This window comes from Hyperolius riggenbachi, chromosome 9, assembly GCF_040937935.1.
Source record: "Hyperolius riggenbachi isolate aHypRig1 chromosome 9, aHypRig1.pri, whole genome shotgun sequence".
In the NCBI taxonomy this organism is placed as follows: domain Eukaryota; kingdom Metazoa; phylum Chordata; class Amphibia; order Anura; family Hyperoliidae; genus Hyperolius; species Hyperolius riggenbachi.
The window spans coordinates 268,809,253-268,826,826 of NC_090654.1; the positions used below are offsets into that span (position 1 = coordinate 268,809,253).

Sequence of the window (17,574 nt, forward strand, 5' to 3'; positions counted from 1 at the left end):
TATCATGCCTAAACTTATCACACCTAAACTTATCATGCCTTAACTTATCATACCTAGGGCTCGATTTACCAAGCGGTGCAAAGTGTTAGCACCGTGGTGAAAAGGCCCTCTTCACGCCTAAAGTCACTTTAGGCATGATAAGAAGGGCTTCGCGCGAAGTTTCCGCGCGTAAAGTTTTGCGCGCGCTCCCGCGTGCGTGCGCGCGAAGCGCCCCGCACTTCGCGCGATGCGCCCATTAAACCCTATGGGACTTTGCGCGCGCGCCTGTGCGGGTGCGCGCGCAAAACTTTACGCGCGATAACTTCGCGCGAAGTGCAGGCAAAAACGGTGCTAACTCAGTGGTGAAGAGGTCATCACGCCTAAAGTCCTTTAGGCGTGATAACTGGGTTAGCACCGCTTGGTGAATCGAGCCCCTAAACTGGCTTTTCACCAGCGTGGTGCAATGGTTATCATGCCTAAAGTCTCTAACTGGGTTAGCACCGCTTTGTGAATCGAGCCCCATATGTACATAGGGCTCGATTCACAAAGCGGTGCTAACCCAGTTAGAGACTTTAGGCATGATAACCATTGCACTACTCTGGTGAAAAGCCAGTTTAGGTGTGATACGTTTAGGCATGATAAGTTTAGGTGTGATAAGTTTAGGCATGCTAAGTTTAGATAAGTTTAGATCGCTTGCAAGGTCCCGCACGCAAAGCAGCGCCATTAAACTTTATACGAAGTGCACCAGTCTTTGCTAGCGTAAAACTTTTGATCAGCTGTGCACTGCGGTGCAAACGCAGTTGGCGCTTAAACTTATCATGCCTAAACTTATCACACCTAAACTTATCATGCCTAAACTTATCACACCTAAACTTATCACACCTAAACTTATCATGCCTAAACTGAGTTTAGGCATGATAAAGGGCTTTTCACCAGGGTGCTAACTGTTAGCACCGCTTTGTGAATCAGGCCCATTGAATAGTGGTGATCCTTAACACACTGGGCCTGATTCACAAAGCGGTGCTAACAGTTAGCACGCTGGTGAAAAGCCCTTTATCATGCCTAAACTCAGTTTAGGCATGATAAGTTTAGGTGTGATAAGTTTAGGTGTGATAAGTTTAGGCATGATAAGTTTAGGTGTGATAAGTTTAGGCATGCTACGTTTAAGCGCCAACTGCGTTAGCACCGCAGTGCACAGCTGATCAAAAGTTTTATGCTAGCAAAGACTGGTGCACTTTGTATAAAGTTTAATGGCGCTGCTTTGCGTGCGGGACTTTGCAAGCGATCTAAACTTATCTAAACTTAGCATGCCTAAACTTATCACACCTAAACTTATCACACCTAAACTTATCACGCCTAAACTGGCTTTTCACCAGCATGGTGCAATGGTTATCATGCCTAAAGTCTTTTAGGCATGCTAACTGGGTTAGCACCGCTTTGTGAATCGAGCCCACTGTTTCCTTACTCTAAATACACCTCTCTGACCCTGCAGCGGTCCTTGGTAGGTTTTGGGGCTCTATATCAATAGAGTGCTTGGGGCCCCATGTAAAACTTGTACTGGGGTGCCTAGCTCCTTAGTTATGCCATTGTGTAGGCACTTACTTCTATCATCTCAGGCAGCTCCGTTTTTAGGGGTGGGCAAGGTGGGTGTCTGCCCGGGGTGCAGTGAGGGAGGGGGGAGCTGGGGGCACACTGGGACTCAGCTGTGGAGAAGAGGGTTTCCACCTATATTGGTGCACTTATACCTGGCTAACTTATACTGGGGCACCTATACCTGGCTACCTGTACTGCAGGCACCTTAACCTGGCTACCTATACTTGGGGACCTATACCTGGTTATCTATACTGGGGGCACCTATACCTGGCTACCTATATTTCGGGCACCTATGCCTGACTACCTATACTGTGGGCCCCCATACCTGACTAACCTATTCTGGGGACACCTATACCTGGCTACCTATGCTGGAGGCACCCTACCTGGCTACCTATACTAGTACACTTATACCTGGCTAACCTATACTTTGGGCATCTCTTCCTAGCTACCTATACTGTGGGCATTCATACCTGGCTACATATACTGGAGGCACCTACACCAGGCTACCTATACTGGGGGCACCTATACCTGGCTACCTATACTAGGGGCAATTTAAAGAGACTCCGTAACAAAAATTGCATCCTGTTTTTTATCATCCTACAAGTTCCAAAAGCTATTCTAATGTGTTCTGGCTTACTGCAGCACGTTCTACTATCACCATCTCTGTAATAAATCAACTTATCTCTCTCTTGTCAGACTTGTCAGCCTGTGTCTGGAAGGCTGCCAAGTTCTTCAGTGTTGTGGTTCTGTGATGCATCTCCCCCCTCCAGGCCCCTATCTGCACACTGCCTGTGTATTATTTAGATTAGGGCAGCTTCTCCCTTCTCTCTTATCTTTTACAAGCTGGATAAATCCTCCTCTGAGCTGGCTGGGCTTTCACATACTGAGGAATTACATACAGGAAGAGCTGTCTGCACTCTGCAGGAAGAAACAGCCTGACACTTCAGTGGAAGATAGCTGCAGGGGGAAAGAAACACACAAATGATCTCTTGAGATTCAAAAGGAATGCTGTATACAGCCTGCTTGTGTATGGATGTATTTTCTATGTGTGGACATACTGTACATCAACCTACTTCCTGTTTTGGTGGCCATTTTGTTTGTTTATAAACAAACTTTTTAAAACAGTTTTTAACCACTTTTAATGCGGCGAGGAGCGGCGAAATTGTGACCGAGGGGAATAGGAGATGTCCCCTAACGCACTGGTATGTTTACTTTTGTGAGATTTTTAACAATACAGATTCTCTTTAACCTAGAAACTGCCCTGTTCTCAGGTACACTTTCACCATGACTTCCTTGGAAATATTGGTAGAGACACCCAAACATGAAGAAACAATTACAGAGAAGTTTTCACAGATTTCTATCTGCTCTTACACAGCTTTTACTTTTTATTAAAATATTTATCTAGGTTAATTACAACTTTTGGAGCCACACTTAAAAGGACAGATCCTCCTGCAGGGCATGATAAGAGGCGGGAGCGAGGGGATTGCGCCGGTCGCGGCAGATAAGTTATTATACAGAGGGGGATTTAAAGTGAAGCAAAAGAACGGCGGAGCAATTACCAAATTACTGAAAAATTTACAGCATGAAACAAGCAAAGAAAAACAATGAGCACTTTTTCAAAGTAAAGGGAAGCCAGACTGTCCTGGTTTCATTAAAAATGGTCTTCAATTGTACTGAGCAATAGGGTGGCACAGTGGCGTAGTGGTTAGCTCTCTCGCCTTGCAGTGCTGGGTCCCCGGTTCGAATCCCAGCCAGGTCAACATCTGCAAGATACAACGTACAGATAAGTTAATTGGCTGCCCCCTATGATACATACATATACTACACGATACATTATTATTTAGTGTTTATATAGCGCCGACATATTACGCAGCGCTGTACAGAGTATATTGTCACTAACTGTCCCTCAAAGGAGCTCACAATCTAATCCCTACCATTGCCATATGTCTATATTATGTAGTGTAAGTACTGTAGTCTAGGGCCAATTTTTAGGGGGAGCCAATTAACTTATCTGTATGTTTTTGGAATGTGGGAGGAAACTGGAGTGCCCGGAGGAAACCCACGCAGACACGGAGAGAACATACAAACTCTTTGCAGATAGTGCCATGCATTGACATATGACTGTGGAAGGGACTAGATTGTGAGCCCCTTTGAGGGACAGTTAGTGACAAGACAATATACTCTGTACAGCGCTGCGTAATATGTCAGCACTATATAAATACTAAAATAAATAAAAAAACAAAACAATCAACCTTCCAAGCCGATAATTGTGATCGACAGGAAACATTCAGAAAGCATCCTTTGGGGTCACAAATGGAATAAATATTATAATCATCTCAGATGGAATCAGTCAACAAAAAAACAGGTTACAATAATACAATACAATAACATTTGTAAAGCGCTTTTCTCCCATAGGACTCAAAGCGCATAGCTGTGTCTCAGATTCATACAGGGTTGCAGGCTGGGTTGTGTTACAGAGGAGATAGTCAGATGTTCATGAATGCCAGACTGAAGAGGTGGGTTTTCAGTTTAGACTTAAAGGAATACTATCGATACCCAAGTGTTCTAAAATGACAGTGTGCAAATAATGTCTACGTAGCTGTGTAAACATTTTCCTACTTTTCATGTTAAATATCAGAGGCAAAAGCTGTAATTTATTGAGGGTAGGATTTAGCTAGATTGGGACAAATCAATTGCAGAAGGGGTGTCTGCTTCAATGCGCAGCCAGAGTTGCATATCAGACTACAGAAAGCAAATATCAAACATATCAAACTCTGAAAGCAAAAACAGTATGAAAAAGCTGTGACAATTAGTTACATTTCCTCTGCTCTCTTCAGACACTTCAGTCAGAAACACAGGACACAGGAGCTGCAGCTGTTGGGAGCTCTCTCTCTCTCTCTGTCACACACAGAGTTACACATAGGGCTCGATTCACCAAGCGGTGCAAAGTGTTAGCACCGTGGTGAAAAGGCTCTTATCACGCCTAAAGTCACTTTAGGCATGATAAGAAGAAACTCGCGCGAAGTTGCCGCGCGTACGCGCGTACGCGCGTACGCGCGTAAGTGCGCGCGCAACACCCGACGCTTCGCGCGAAGCTCCCATTAAACCCTATGGGACTTTGCGCGCGCGCTCACGCGCGTACGCGCGGTAACTTCGCGCGAAGAGCAGGAAAAATCGGTGATAACTCAGTGGTGAAAAGGTCATCACGCCTAAAGTCTTTTAGGCGTGATAACTGGGTTATCACCGCTTTGTGAATCGAGGCCATAGAGTTAACTGATCAAGTGTGAGGGGAATTTCCCCTCTCCTCATGGCTCAATCAGCCGTCAGTTTTGGCGTCAGTAAAGTTTGAATGTATATTGATAACAGTAAACAAAGAAGTTGCTACTAAAATGTATACACCAGTACTTAGCAGCACTTCCCAAACAATTCCTGTGTCAATTGAAAAAAATATGTGAATCAACAGTATTCCTTTAATGCTTCCAGGGATGGAGCTGTCCTGATTGGGTGTGGCAGGGAGTTCCAAAGTGTAGGGGCAGCATGATAAAAGGCTCTGTCTCCAAAGGTTTTGAGGTGGACTCTGGGGGTGACCAAGGTGACAAAACAATCGACAAATCGATCGTTTTAGTCGATTGACACAATCAGCACTGTTTAATACGATCAGTTGGAAGGGTTGATTGTTCAGTAAAATTGCATTGTTAATGGCCACTTGTCAATATGTTGATTACTGGGACAAATAAAAGAAAAGTTTGTGTGTGTGTAAGGAGGGCGGGGATTTGCTTTTGGTCAGGGGGGAGGGGCTGGTGATAGTGGGCTTGGGCGGTAAAAAGTACATATCCGACCCTGCCAGAGATGGACTAAGATTAAATGGGGCCCCAGTCAAAGTAGTAGATTAGGGGCCTCCTTTGTGGTCCTTTTTGGAAAGAAGTAGAGAGGGGTCAGAGAAGGTGGCTGGCGAGCCATTTGACGAGTGTTAAGCCGAAATTTTCGTAATTCTGTGTTTCCTAATTACGGATGCGAATATTGCCGCTAAGACACAAATTCATAATTTCGGATTCGTAATTTCGCGTTTCCTTAATTATGGACGCGAATATTGCCGCTACGACACAAATTCATAATTTCGGTTTCGTAATTTTGCGTTTTGGCGCAAATTTGTTTTTAACACGAAATTTTGTAATTTCATTTTTTCTATAGAAACAAAGTTATTTTAGTTACGAAAATGGACGGAATTTCATTTCTAACAGTAATTATGCACATTTAGGTCATTACTAAACTCAGGAAAGTCACTCATTGATGCAATTACTGATAAAGCAAAGGCCCCTGCACATGCTGTCGCTTTAAATGTATCAGGAGGCTCTATCTGCAGCCACTTCTATGGCCTCCTTTCCACGGACTGTTGAGCAGTGTGCTCAGCAAGCAGTTACCAGGCAGCAGCGAGCAGTTGTGAGAGTTAGAGAGGTATTTCATTGCCTATCAAGAGTCCGTGGAAACGAGGCCTAAGACAGGTGCTCTTTGTCATGGTGCACTTAGTGGTCATGCATGCTGAGACACTTGGTTTTGGGCCTTGCAATATCTGATGATGCAAAGGTACCTGCAAGTGCTGTCTCTTTAAATGTATCAGGAGGCTCTGGAATGGAACACAATTTTGAAACGGACGAATTTCCACGTTAAACATGAAATTCTGATGTGTTTGTGTTACATAAACGATTGTAAGTACGAAAAACGATTGTAATTACAAAACTACTCTAAAACGCAAAATTTCGCATACGTTTGTGAAATTCACAAAATTTCGCATAATTTTGTGAAATTCACAAAATTTCAATTACGGCAGAAATAGTAAATTCACGAATTACGCAAATTTTCACATAATCTTAATTAGGTCATTACGCTCATCACTACACTTGACCCCCACTAGGCCCCAGGCACCCTCCTAGGTTGCCTGGTGGATGATTCTGCCCTGGTTCTTGCTAATTTTATAAAGCCTTTACCAAACCAACTTGTACAGTTGTTTCAGGCTCAAATTGTCCTTCATCAGGGCCAGGCGTAGAAACCCCAGTGACTACAGAGCTGGCCCCTGTCCTCCTGCCATCACCTGACTTAAAGGTCTTGTATATAAAAGACAAACAAACACTTCTGAGTCTGAAAACACAAAATCAATCCTATTATTATTCGTCATTTTGTTTTTTCAAGGTCGACTCGAGAGTCCGAGAGCCCCAAAACGAGGAGGTTCCACTCGGGTGGCCAGTGAGCTTATTAGTTGATGGATGGGAGTGTTTTGGGCAGCACACGGCAGAACGCAGATGACAATAATTACAAGAGACAGAGGGTTATAGATGAGGACAAGGAGAAAACACACGGCAGCAACCAGCACAAGGCTTTTCCCAGGCACTACACGTTTATCAGGGTCGGTTTTCAGGCCTTATTCCCAAGGCACTGTAACCAACGTGAACAGAAATTAATTTATTTGATGATTAATTCCTCAGAGCTGCTTGTGAAACATTAAAATAGGTCAAAATATCGATTGCCGGGAGGAGAAACATATGAATAAGGCAGAGATGCTGGGCTGGTTATTGACAAACTCGCCGCCCAGAGAGAGGATGGAGGGGGGCGCAATCAGATAATTTAGCCATCATTTGTCACTGGTCCTCTTCATTGATCCCCCAGCATGCTGTGCTGGCCTCCTCACCTCGGGGCTCCCGCTTCTTGCAAGTTCTGCCATTTGTCCTGTGTTCACTTGAAGCTCTTTAGTTATTGAATTAATCTTAATCTTCTGAGGAGGAACATAGAAGAAGAGCTGGTGGATGAAGAAGAGCTGGTGGATGAAGAAGCGCCACAGAGAGGAGTTGTTGCCGCTGAAATACCAGCGACCAGTCAGACACCAGCGCAAAGACTCTGAGAGAAGACTGTGGCTTTCTATAGATACAGCTCAATCAATGGCATAGCAATAAGGGAGGCAGAGGTTGCAACAGCCCTGGACTAGAGGGTAGAGTTGGGCCGAACCTCCGATTTTAGGTTCGCGAACCGGGTTCGCGAACTTTCGCGGAACGTTCGGTTCGCGTTAAAGTTCGCGAACCGCAATAGACTTCAATGGGGATGCGAACTTTGAAAAAAAAAATAATTATGCTGGCCACAAAAGTGATGGAAAAGATGTTTCAAGGGGTCTAACACCTGGAGGGGGGCATGGCGGAGTGGGATACATGCCAAAAGTCCCCGGGAAAAATCTGGATTTGACGCAAAGCAGCGTTTTAAGGGCAGAAATCACATTGAATGCTAAATGACAGGCCTAAAGTGCTTTAAAACATCTTGCATGTGTATACATCAATCAGGTAGTGTAATTAAGGTACTGCTTCACACTGACACACCAAACTCACCGTGTAACGCACCGCAAACAGCTGTTTGTACTAGTGACGGCCGTGCTGGACTGGTGCGCACCATGTCGAGAGTGCAGGTTTTGGTGGCTTTACAGCCCATATGGTCGGCCTGGCTGATGTAGCTGAATGACAGAACAGTGACTGTCCAGCTGATCAAATTTGGTCTGACCACAATGAAGCAACGACCTTATTATCTTTTGTGTGCCCCCCGAGACACTCATCTAGGCGCCGGTCATTGCTTCATTGTGATACGCAAGCCCCTTCACCACGGCAAGGTAATGATCACGAAGGGGAATGGGCGCATGTACATGCCTTTTCTTTTGTTGTTGCAGCTGCCCTCAGTGCAGCCAGAAAAATTAGGCAGTCATGTACACGCACCATAAAAATTATTACAGCGGCCGCTGCTAGCAGCGGCCTAAAAAATTCAGCAATCCGCCTGGAGTCCCGGACCCTGTTGGTGGTGGCGGAGAAGGTAGTGAAGCGGCCTGCAGGCAGACATGCTGTGTGGAGGGACTGGGAGCGACTTAGTCTTTTTGGGGCAGGCCAGGCAGCCAGTCACACGGCGTGCAGGCAGAGATGCTGTGTGTGCGGGGACTGACTTAGTCTTGGGGCGGGCAGCAGCCCTCCGGGATCCGTGCCTCATTCATTTTGATAAAGGTGAGGTACTTAACACTTTTGTGACTTAGGCGACTTCTCTTCTCTGTGACAATGCCTCCAGCTGCGCTGAAGGTCCTTTCTGAGAGGACGCTTGCGGCAGGGCAGGAGAGAAGTTGGATGGCAAATTGGGACAGCTCTGGCCACAGGTCAAGCCTGCGCACCCAGTAGTTCAAGGGTTCCTTATCGCTGTTCACAGCAGTGTCTACATCCACACTTAAGGGCAGGTAGTCGGCTACCTGCCGGTCGAGGCGTTGGTGGAGGGTGGATCCGGAAGGGCTACGGCGAGGCGTTGGACTAAAGAACGTCCGCATGTCCGACATCACCATGAGATCGCTGGAGCGTCCTATCTTTGACTGCGTGGACACGGGAGGAGGATTAGGAGGAGGCACGGACACGGGAGGAGGCGGGTTCACAGAACAGGTATACAGTGACGGGTCCACTGAACAGAACAGGTATACAGTGGCGGGTCCACTGAACAGAACAGGTATACAGTGGCGGGTCCACTGAACAGAACAGGTATACAGTGGCGGGTCCACTGAACAGAACAGGTATACAGTGGCGGGTTCACAGAACAGGTATACAGTGGCGGGTCCACTGAACAGAACAGGTATACAGTGGCGGGTTCACAGAACAGGTATGCAGTGGCAGGATCACTGAACACAATAGGTATGCAGTGGCGTGTTCACTAAACAGGTATACAGTGGCGGGTCCACTGAACAGAACAGGTATACAGTGGCGGGTTCACTGAACAGGTATACAGTGGCGGGTCCACTGAACAGAACAGGTATACAGTGGCGGGTTCACAGAACAGGTATACAGTGGTGGGTCCACTGAACAGAACAGGTATGCAGTGGCGGGTTCACAGAACAGGTATACAGTGGCGGGTCCACTGAACAGAACAGGTATGCAGTGGCGGGTTCACAGAACAGGTATACAGTGGCGGGTTCACAGAACAGGTATACAGTGGCGGGTCCACTGAACAGAACAGGTATACAGTGGTGGGTTCACAGAACAGGTATGCAGTGGCAGGATCACTGAACAGGTATGCAGTGGCAGGATCACTGAACAGGTATGGAGTGGCAGGATCACAGTACAGGTATGCAGTGGGCTGAGGGCTCACTGAACAGAACAGGTATGCAGTGGCAGGATCACTGAACAGGTATGGAGTGGCAGGATCACAGTACAGGTATGCAGTGGGCTGAGGGCTCACTGAACAGAACAGGTATGCAGTGGCAGGATCACTGAACAGGTATGCAGTGGCAGGATCACTGAACAGGTATGCAGTGGCAGGATCACAGTACAGGTATGCAGTGGGCTGAGGGCTCACTGAACAGAACAGGTATGCAGTGGCAGGATCACTGAACAGGTATGGAGTGGCAGGATCACAGTACAGGTATGCAGTGGGCTGAGGGCTCACTGAACAGAACAGGTATGCAGTGGCAGGATCACTGAACAGGTATGCAGTGGCAGGATCACTGAACAGGTATGCAGTGGCAGGATCACAGTACAGGTATGCAGTGGGCTGAGGGCTCACTGAACAGAACAGGTATGCAGCCAGGAAGAAGTTAAGCCTAACTAATCTTTCCCTATATGAGAGACTGCAGCAGCTCGCCCTACTCTCAATAATGCAGGCACACGAGTGGCCGTAATGGCCGCCGCTGCCTGCCTTATATAAGGGGGGGTGGGGCTCCAGGGGCTAGTGTAGCCTAATTGGCTACACTGGGCCTGCTGACTGTGATGTAGAGGGTCAAAGTTGACCCTCAGTGCATTATGGGGCGAACCGAACTTCTTCCGCAAAAGGTTCGCGTGCGGTACCCGCACGCGAACCACCTACGTTCGCGCGAACCACGTTCGCCGGCGAACCGTTCGGCCCAACTCTACTAGAGGGGCCCACTATGGGGAAGTGGGAGATTTGGGCACCTGCGGCTACTGGATTATTTGGGCACTCCATAGGCACCAGGTCCCGATTTACCTCACAGGAGCCTATAGGCACAGATGTCCTGGCACCTTAGATTTCGCCTTCCATGAACTTAAAAGCCACCTCCGAACCGCACCACAAGTGTGCTGACTGGCTCAGCTGTCACTTCTCCCTTACGTCTCTTGCCCATCATAGGTAGCTACAGGTGTCCCTTAGTACAAGGTAGCCAGAGGTTCCCTCAGTATTAAGTAGCTAGAGGTGCCCTGACTTAAAGAGACTCAGAGATGACACATACTGCAGTTTTTTTACTTACCCGGGCTTCCTCCAGCCCCATAAGCACGGATGTGTCCCTCGCCATACTCCTCAGCGCCGTTCAGCCGTAATCTCCCCCAGTAAGCGGCTCAGTGACGTCAGTGGCGGACCTTCTGCGCATGCACAGACTGGCTGCACAAGCGCAGAAGGCCCCGGCTGATGTCACTCAGTGAGGCCGAGTCCAACTGAGCCGAGAACGGCGATGCTGTGGAGGACAGCGAGGGACACATCCATGCTTATGGAGTTGGAGGAAGCCCCAGGTAAGTAAAAAAAACTGCAGTATGTGTCATCTCTGAGTCTGTTTAAGCAAGAACTCCTCCGTAGAATGCTAATAGAAGGGTGAGTAACTTCTCATTTAAACTCTCATCCGGGAAGGAGAGAGGGAGGCGCTCGGGGAGGTGAGTCGCCTTTCCATCATCAGGCGCCTGTGGGCATGTGCCTACAGTGCCTTATGGTAAATCTGGCCTTGATAGGCACTAATGCAAAATATTGGCTTCTAGGCACAGAAAGCAAAAATGTAAGCATCCGATAAATAGCAGGCGCTGGGCCAGTCTAACCAAAAAGTTTTGTTTTGAAAATTATCGTTTTAAAAAACTATCGATTTGAAATTCATTTTTTAAATTATATTTTTGTAAATTATCATTTTGGAATTTATTGCTTTTTTTATTTTTTTGCAAGTGGGTTTTAAGGTTAGGCGTCAGAAATCGGGGGTTAGGCATCAGTAATGGGGGTTTTAGGGTTAGGCATCAGTAATGGGGGTTTTAGGGTTAGGCATCAGTAATGGGGGTTTTAGGGTTAGGCATCAGTAATGGGGGTTTTAGGGTTAGGCATCAGTAATGGGGGTTTTAGGGTTAGGCGTCTGGAAGAGGGGTTTAGCGTTAAAGTCAATGTTACCTGATCTAAAAAAAAAGTCAAATACTTACCTAAGGAGAGGGAAGGCTCTGAGTCCTAATTCCTAATGGGACTTCCCTCTCCTCTCCCGATGCTCGGTCCCGCTCAGGATCCCCCGTAGTAGCATTCGACCAAGTCGGTCAAATACTGCTATCTTCGTTGCTGAATGGAGGTTTCGGAAGTTTTGGAGTGCTTCCAAAGACGGGCCGCTCCATACTGCGCATGCGCGAGCGCCCTCTATCGCGCAGTTTGGAGCCGGCTGTCTTCGGCTCCCGAAGACTTCCGAAGTCCCCCGCGGCAGGGGATTTGAACGGAGGATCCTGAGCTGCACGGAGGGCACCGGCAGAGGAGAGGGAAGGCTCATTAGGACTCAGAGCCTTCCCTCTCCTTAGGTAAGTATCTGACTTTTGTTTTTTTAGCACGGATAACAATGGCTTTAAGTGTCAGGCAGTGGTGGTTTGGGGTTAGGTGGCAGGAGGGAGGGTTTTAGGGTTAGCCATCGGGAAGGGAGGTTTTAGGGTTAGGCATCGGGAAGGAAGGTTTTAGGGTTAGGCATCGGGAAGGGGGGTTTTAGGGTTAGGCATCGGGAAGGGGGGTTTTAGGGTTAGGCATCGGGAAGGGGGGTTTTAGGGTTAGGCATCGGGAAGGGGGGTTTTAGGGTTAGCCATCGGGAAGGGAGGTTTTAGGGTTAGGCATCGGGAAGGGGGGTTTGAGAGTGGGGCACCAGGCAGGGGCGTCTTAGGGGTAGACTTCAGGGGGAGGGTTTTAGGGTTAGGCGTCGGGAAGGAGGGGTTCAGGGTTAGGGATCAGGACGGGGTTTTTTTTTAATTCTAGCAAATAGATGGGATAATCCCAAATGGTAGATCCCTAGTCACGGTTTGTTGTATTGTTGTGCTGGACTGTTAGGGTGCGGTGGTCAGTCACCTTCAGAAACCAGTAGCTCTGGAAAATAATTAACATAAGGAGGTCCGTAGAGCAGTTCAATAAATTAGGCCTCACCCAGAGGCATAAGTACAGGACAGCAGCCACTGCGATCGCAGGGGGGCCCAGACTTCTAACCTTCCCCTCCTCCGATACAGGGGACTATACTTCAGATCAGGTGTTTTTGTGGCTACACTTGTTATGGATGTGAGGATCATGATGGCGACATGATGGGTTTTATGAACCAAGCAAGGTCAGATTTATACTTTTTGTCCCTTTAGGCCACGTATGTTGTGACCCCCCCCCCCCCCCCCTTTCTTGTGCTGCAGCACCCCTCCCATTTCATGTTCAGCCCTCTCTTCCATGTGTATCATCCATGTACAGCAGCCCCTTCCCATTCCATGTGCAGCCCCCTCTTCCTTGTGTATCATCCATGTACAAAAGCCCCACTCCCATTCCATGTGCAGCCCCCATGTACTGCAGACCCCTCCTATTCCATGTACAGCAGCCCCTCTCTTTCATGAACAGCTCTCTTGACCATCACTTTCCTTTTGCATGTGTTGCTCCCATTTTCACCCTCCTCTTTCCTATGTAGTAAGTTACTACTAGTAACCCCTCCTTCATGTTCAGGTGCCTCCTTGGCCTGCAGCCACCCAATGCCCGGGCCTTTTTAGCATTCCCAGTAATCCGGCCTTGCTGTGAACGGCACCAAGCAGAGACAAGGAAAAGGGTGTGAATATGGGCGGGGCTTCAAAGTTTTGCTGGTAGCAGGCCCCATGAATTGTATTTATGCCACTGGACTCGCCCTACAAGTACCCATCCTGCCTTCCAGCAATCTGGCCTGGAATCAAACTCCCTGGCTTTAGTTCTGGCCTAAAAATAACTATCTTCCCCTCCTCCTCTTTCCCACTGTCACGGGGTTAATCCTATATTTCCCTTTGCCATTAATCTAACAGTTTAATCTGTCATTAGCCGTAACTCCGGGAAAATAACGAGGGTGACGAGTCTGCCAGGTCCCCGCTGTCCCCTCATAATGAATGTGACATTTTGATGGATACAGATCAGGTGGAGGGGGTAGGAGAGTCATTTTATTTGTCCGCAGGTAGCTCACAACAAAGCTCATTACTTCTGATAGCATTTCCATATTTTCATTAACTGACCAGAGGAACTAATTGTCGTCCCTGTCGCGATGCGCGTCTCCTCATGACATCGGGTCTAGTGGCATGTTTACTGTAGTGACAATGACATTATTTTCTCAAAGCTGTACCATGTCTGTCAGATCAGGAATGCAAGATCTTCAGAGCATTGATTGCGTATAAACGCTATTATTATTTCCGTTTTTACCAGATCCAGCTAAATTGTGTAATTTGTGTCGGCAGCTGAGCATGGAGAACAAACCAAGCTATGGAGCTGTGGTGTCTATTTAAAATTCATGCCTCATTTTATAGGGAAGCCAGGGGATGGCCCCATTTGGGCGCCGGGGCTGTCACAGAAGTTAAGCTGCCACCAACCTATTGGTTCGGTCAGATTTGAACTGCTTACTTTTTTCGCGATAGTGGTAACGGTATAAAACTCTGACATAATATTCAATAAAACATGTTTTCCTACTTTTTATATGCCATACGGTTATCATATTTGCTTTTGTGCATAAGTATTATTATTCAATTAGAAATTACAAGTTCCCAAAGTACAATTTTTTTTGCTCTGAGAGCTGACATTGTATTTTATTCATAACTGGTATATTCATATTGTAATGTACCCAGAAATGCTTTCTGAGTATCTGTCTGTGTTCTGGAGTGTCTGAGTTGCCAGAGAATGTTTACGTTCCTCACTTGATACAAATAAGTAAACACAAGATAATGTTACCTCCAGTTCGGATGCGTCCAGCTTCCGCTGCAGGGAGCTTGTAAGTCCTGTGTTTAACTAGTTGAATGCTGTTCTAGTAAAAAGAAAAAATGGTGGTAGTATATAATATGCTGTAAATAATCTTTTAGAGCAAGGAGAAAATGCTGGGTTTCATACTACTTTAAATCAGATTAACCGTCTGGCTTAACATGCAATTTAAAACCCGTCTTCTGACCTGCCATTTGAATTTAAAGCGCAGACAAATCGGAAACGCAAATTTAAATGCAAACGGGAAAAAATGATGCTATTGAAAGATGTTAAATGTGTGGTGATAGCGTAATGTATATAAATGTATGTTGCTGAACCTCACATAAGCCTTTATGACAGAACTCCCCCTTTGTTTATTGTACTCGTACTGTCAATATTGTATGCACTCCTTTTGTTACATGCTCCTGCTGTAAGCATGGAGCATCTATGTATTTTTACCCGCTATTATCTGTACAGAAAATGATGTTGCTATAGAAATAAAACATAACAATACTGACATAACTTTCCGCAGAAAAATCCTGGTTCTGATTGTGACCACACGCTGAAAGGCAGCGAGTTTCTCTAAGCTGAAAAGGAAATAGCATCGGTGCTATGATAGAAAAAAAATCTGCTGCACACAGAAATAAAAGACTCTTTTAGAAGCCTCATGGTTCTCAATTGTGAAAAAAGGGGGGGGGGGGGGGGCTCTTTTAGAAGCCTTGTGGTTCTGGATTGTAAAAACAGGGCTCTTCTTAGTGGCCTTGAGGTTCTCAATTGTAAAGCTGAAGTTATCAAATTTCATTCAATTTTGGAATGCTGATATGACGCCAGTTCATCCGACGCAAATAATCTGTCTTGCGTTCTAATCTAATGCAAGGTGTATTTAGCTCGGGAATGGGCCAATCCAAAGCGACAAGAAATGCAGTCGATTGGCCCAGGTCCAATCTGCATACAATTTGCATTAAAATTTGCATGCAAGATGGAACTTAGCATCACCCTGACCACAATCTATGAATGGAGTGAAAGCTCCGGGGGAGGGGGGGAGGGGGGGGGGGGACTAGAAAAACTTTGGATAGCACCACCCCCCAATGGTAAGAACCCCCCAGATCTCAGCATTAGGTAGCTTTATTGCTACTTTCTTTCAGATATAGTTATTAAATACTCATTTTGACACACATCCTGTAGTCAGTATTATTACATATTATTTTTCCTTTCTTCACTCTCTCTTTCCAATAACCTAAATAACCTAAAGTAACCAGAGGAAAAATACTGTAACATAGCTTTAGGTGGACACATTTTTGTTTTCTGGACCACAGATTTGTACGTTTATGAGTGATCTCTGTAATATTAAAGAGAACTAAACTTCTAGTGCACTATGTGGGGTACAAATATTGTATATACTCAAGAAGATCTAATGGTTACTCACAGTGCCTTTTAGGGACACCTGGAAGTTATCCAATCGCAATCACAAGAGAGGTAGGAGAAGCAAACCCATTCTCCACCCATGCCTGGGAGAAAGCCCTCTGATTTGCTGCAGTACAAAGAAAGGGGCTATAAATAATAGAAAGTCAGGTACAAACGCTTCCTAAGCAATTTTTCAGTTTGATTCCCTGCAGATTCAATTTTTCTGCTGGGAAATGGAAATTAACAGAGCCATTTCTCCCAGCGACGTAAGTATCGTAACCCGCTCTGCACGTGCCTGCCTCTGCGCCCTCCCCCTACAAAGCTGCGCCCTGGGCAATGCCCCCACCTTACCGGCTCATAGAAACAGCACTGTCAAATCCCATTTCCCAGCAGAAAAATAAAAATCTGCAGGGAATTTAAAAAAAAGGGCGTCGTCAAAAAATGACCCGGTTGGATAACGTAATGTCGCCGGTGAATAACAAAATCTGATAACGATAAACATTGTTGTAAAACTTGGTTAATGATAAATACCGTTGTTAAAACAGACGGGAAATAATAACGAAAAGACATTAACGTTAAAAATCATTACATAATTCAACAATACAGCTTAACCCAACCCTCCTCTCACACAGAGCCCTCCTCTAGTGGTGCCTAAAACTAACCACTCCCCCGGTGGTGCCCAACACCAACCACCCCCCTCGTGTTACCTAAAACTAACCACCCCCCCCCTTTGGTGCCTATCCCTAACCCCCCCCCCCCCCCCCCCGGTGGTGCCTAACCCTAACCACCCCCCCAGTGGTGCCTAACCCTAACCACCCCCCTGGTGTTGCCTAAAACTAACCGCCGCCTAGGTGGTGCCTAATCCTAATCACTCCCCCTGTTGGTGCCTAACCCTAACCACTCCCACTGCAGAAACACCCTTTTACATATATTAACGATGATACCTTTGAAAACGTAAAATCTGTAGTTATTAACGAACTAATATGACAAAACCTATACCGTTGTAAACTTCTAAAACGATAACTACATCAAAAACTATAATGTTGTAATGAATTATTAACGAAATTTTTGTAGGGCCTTTTTCTTCTTTTTTCACCGTATTAACGATAATTGCATTAACGTCTATGGCGGCGCCCTTTTCATATACCCTCAGCCGGTGCCCTTTTTTCCTGCTACACCCTTTTCCACATAGAAATGTTAATATATTTGGTAATGTAAAATCTGTACATACAAACAAAATAATATGATAAGAACTATAACGTTGCAAGCTTCTAAAATGATAACATACGTCAAAAACTTTAATGTTCTAACGTTGTTAACGATATTTGTAACGGCGCCCTTTTTTCTACTTTTTTATCCTAATTAACGATAATTGTATTAAAGTCTATGACGGCGCCCTTTTCGTCCACCCTCAGCCAGCGCCCTTTTTTCCTGCAGCGGAAAAATCAGTGAGTGTGTTTGCACATTAACTCTAATTTTTAAGGGTTTTATTCCACCATCAGTACCTCCTATAGTGTTATTTTACATTTTGTTATCCCTTCTCTTTGTAAAATCTAGCTTCTAGAATTCAAGAAGAGATCCAGTCGAAAGCATTATTTTTTCCTTCCATGAAAGCACCATGACCGGGTCAAACGAGAACAATCACAGATTATAGCAAGC

At 46.0% G+C, this 17,574-nt stretch overlaps 1 long non-coding RNA gene across 1 annotated transcript in view; it reads right to left on the minus strand.

Moving 5' to 3' along the window:
* Window positions 1–2,939: 2,939 nt before the first annotated feature.
* The window catches only part of LOC137532094 (uncharacterized), a 137,423-nt gene continuing 122,788 nt past the window's right edge, over window positions 2,940–17,574 (minus strand). The window contains exons 3-5 of the long non-coding RNA XR_011023855.1: window positions 15,938–16,042; window positions 14,506–14,578; window positions 2,940–3,335 (exon numbers count right to left, since the gene is read on the minus strand). This is a non-coding gene — a long non-coding RNA (uncharacterized lncRNA). The remainder of the gene's footprint in view (window positions 3,336–14,505; window positions 14,579–15,937; window positions 16,043–17,574) is intronic.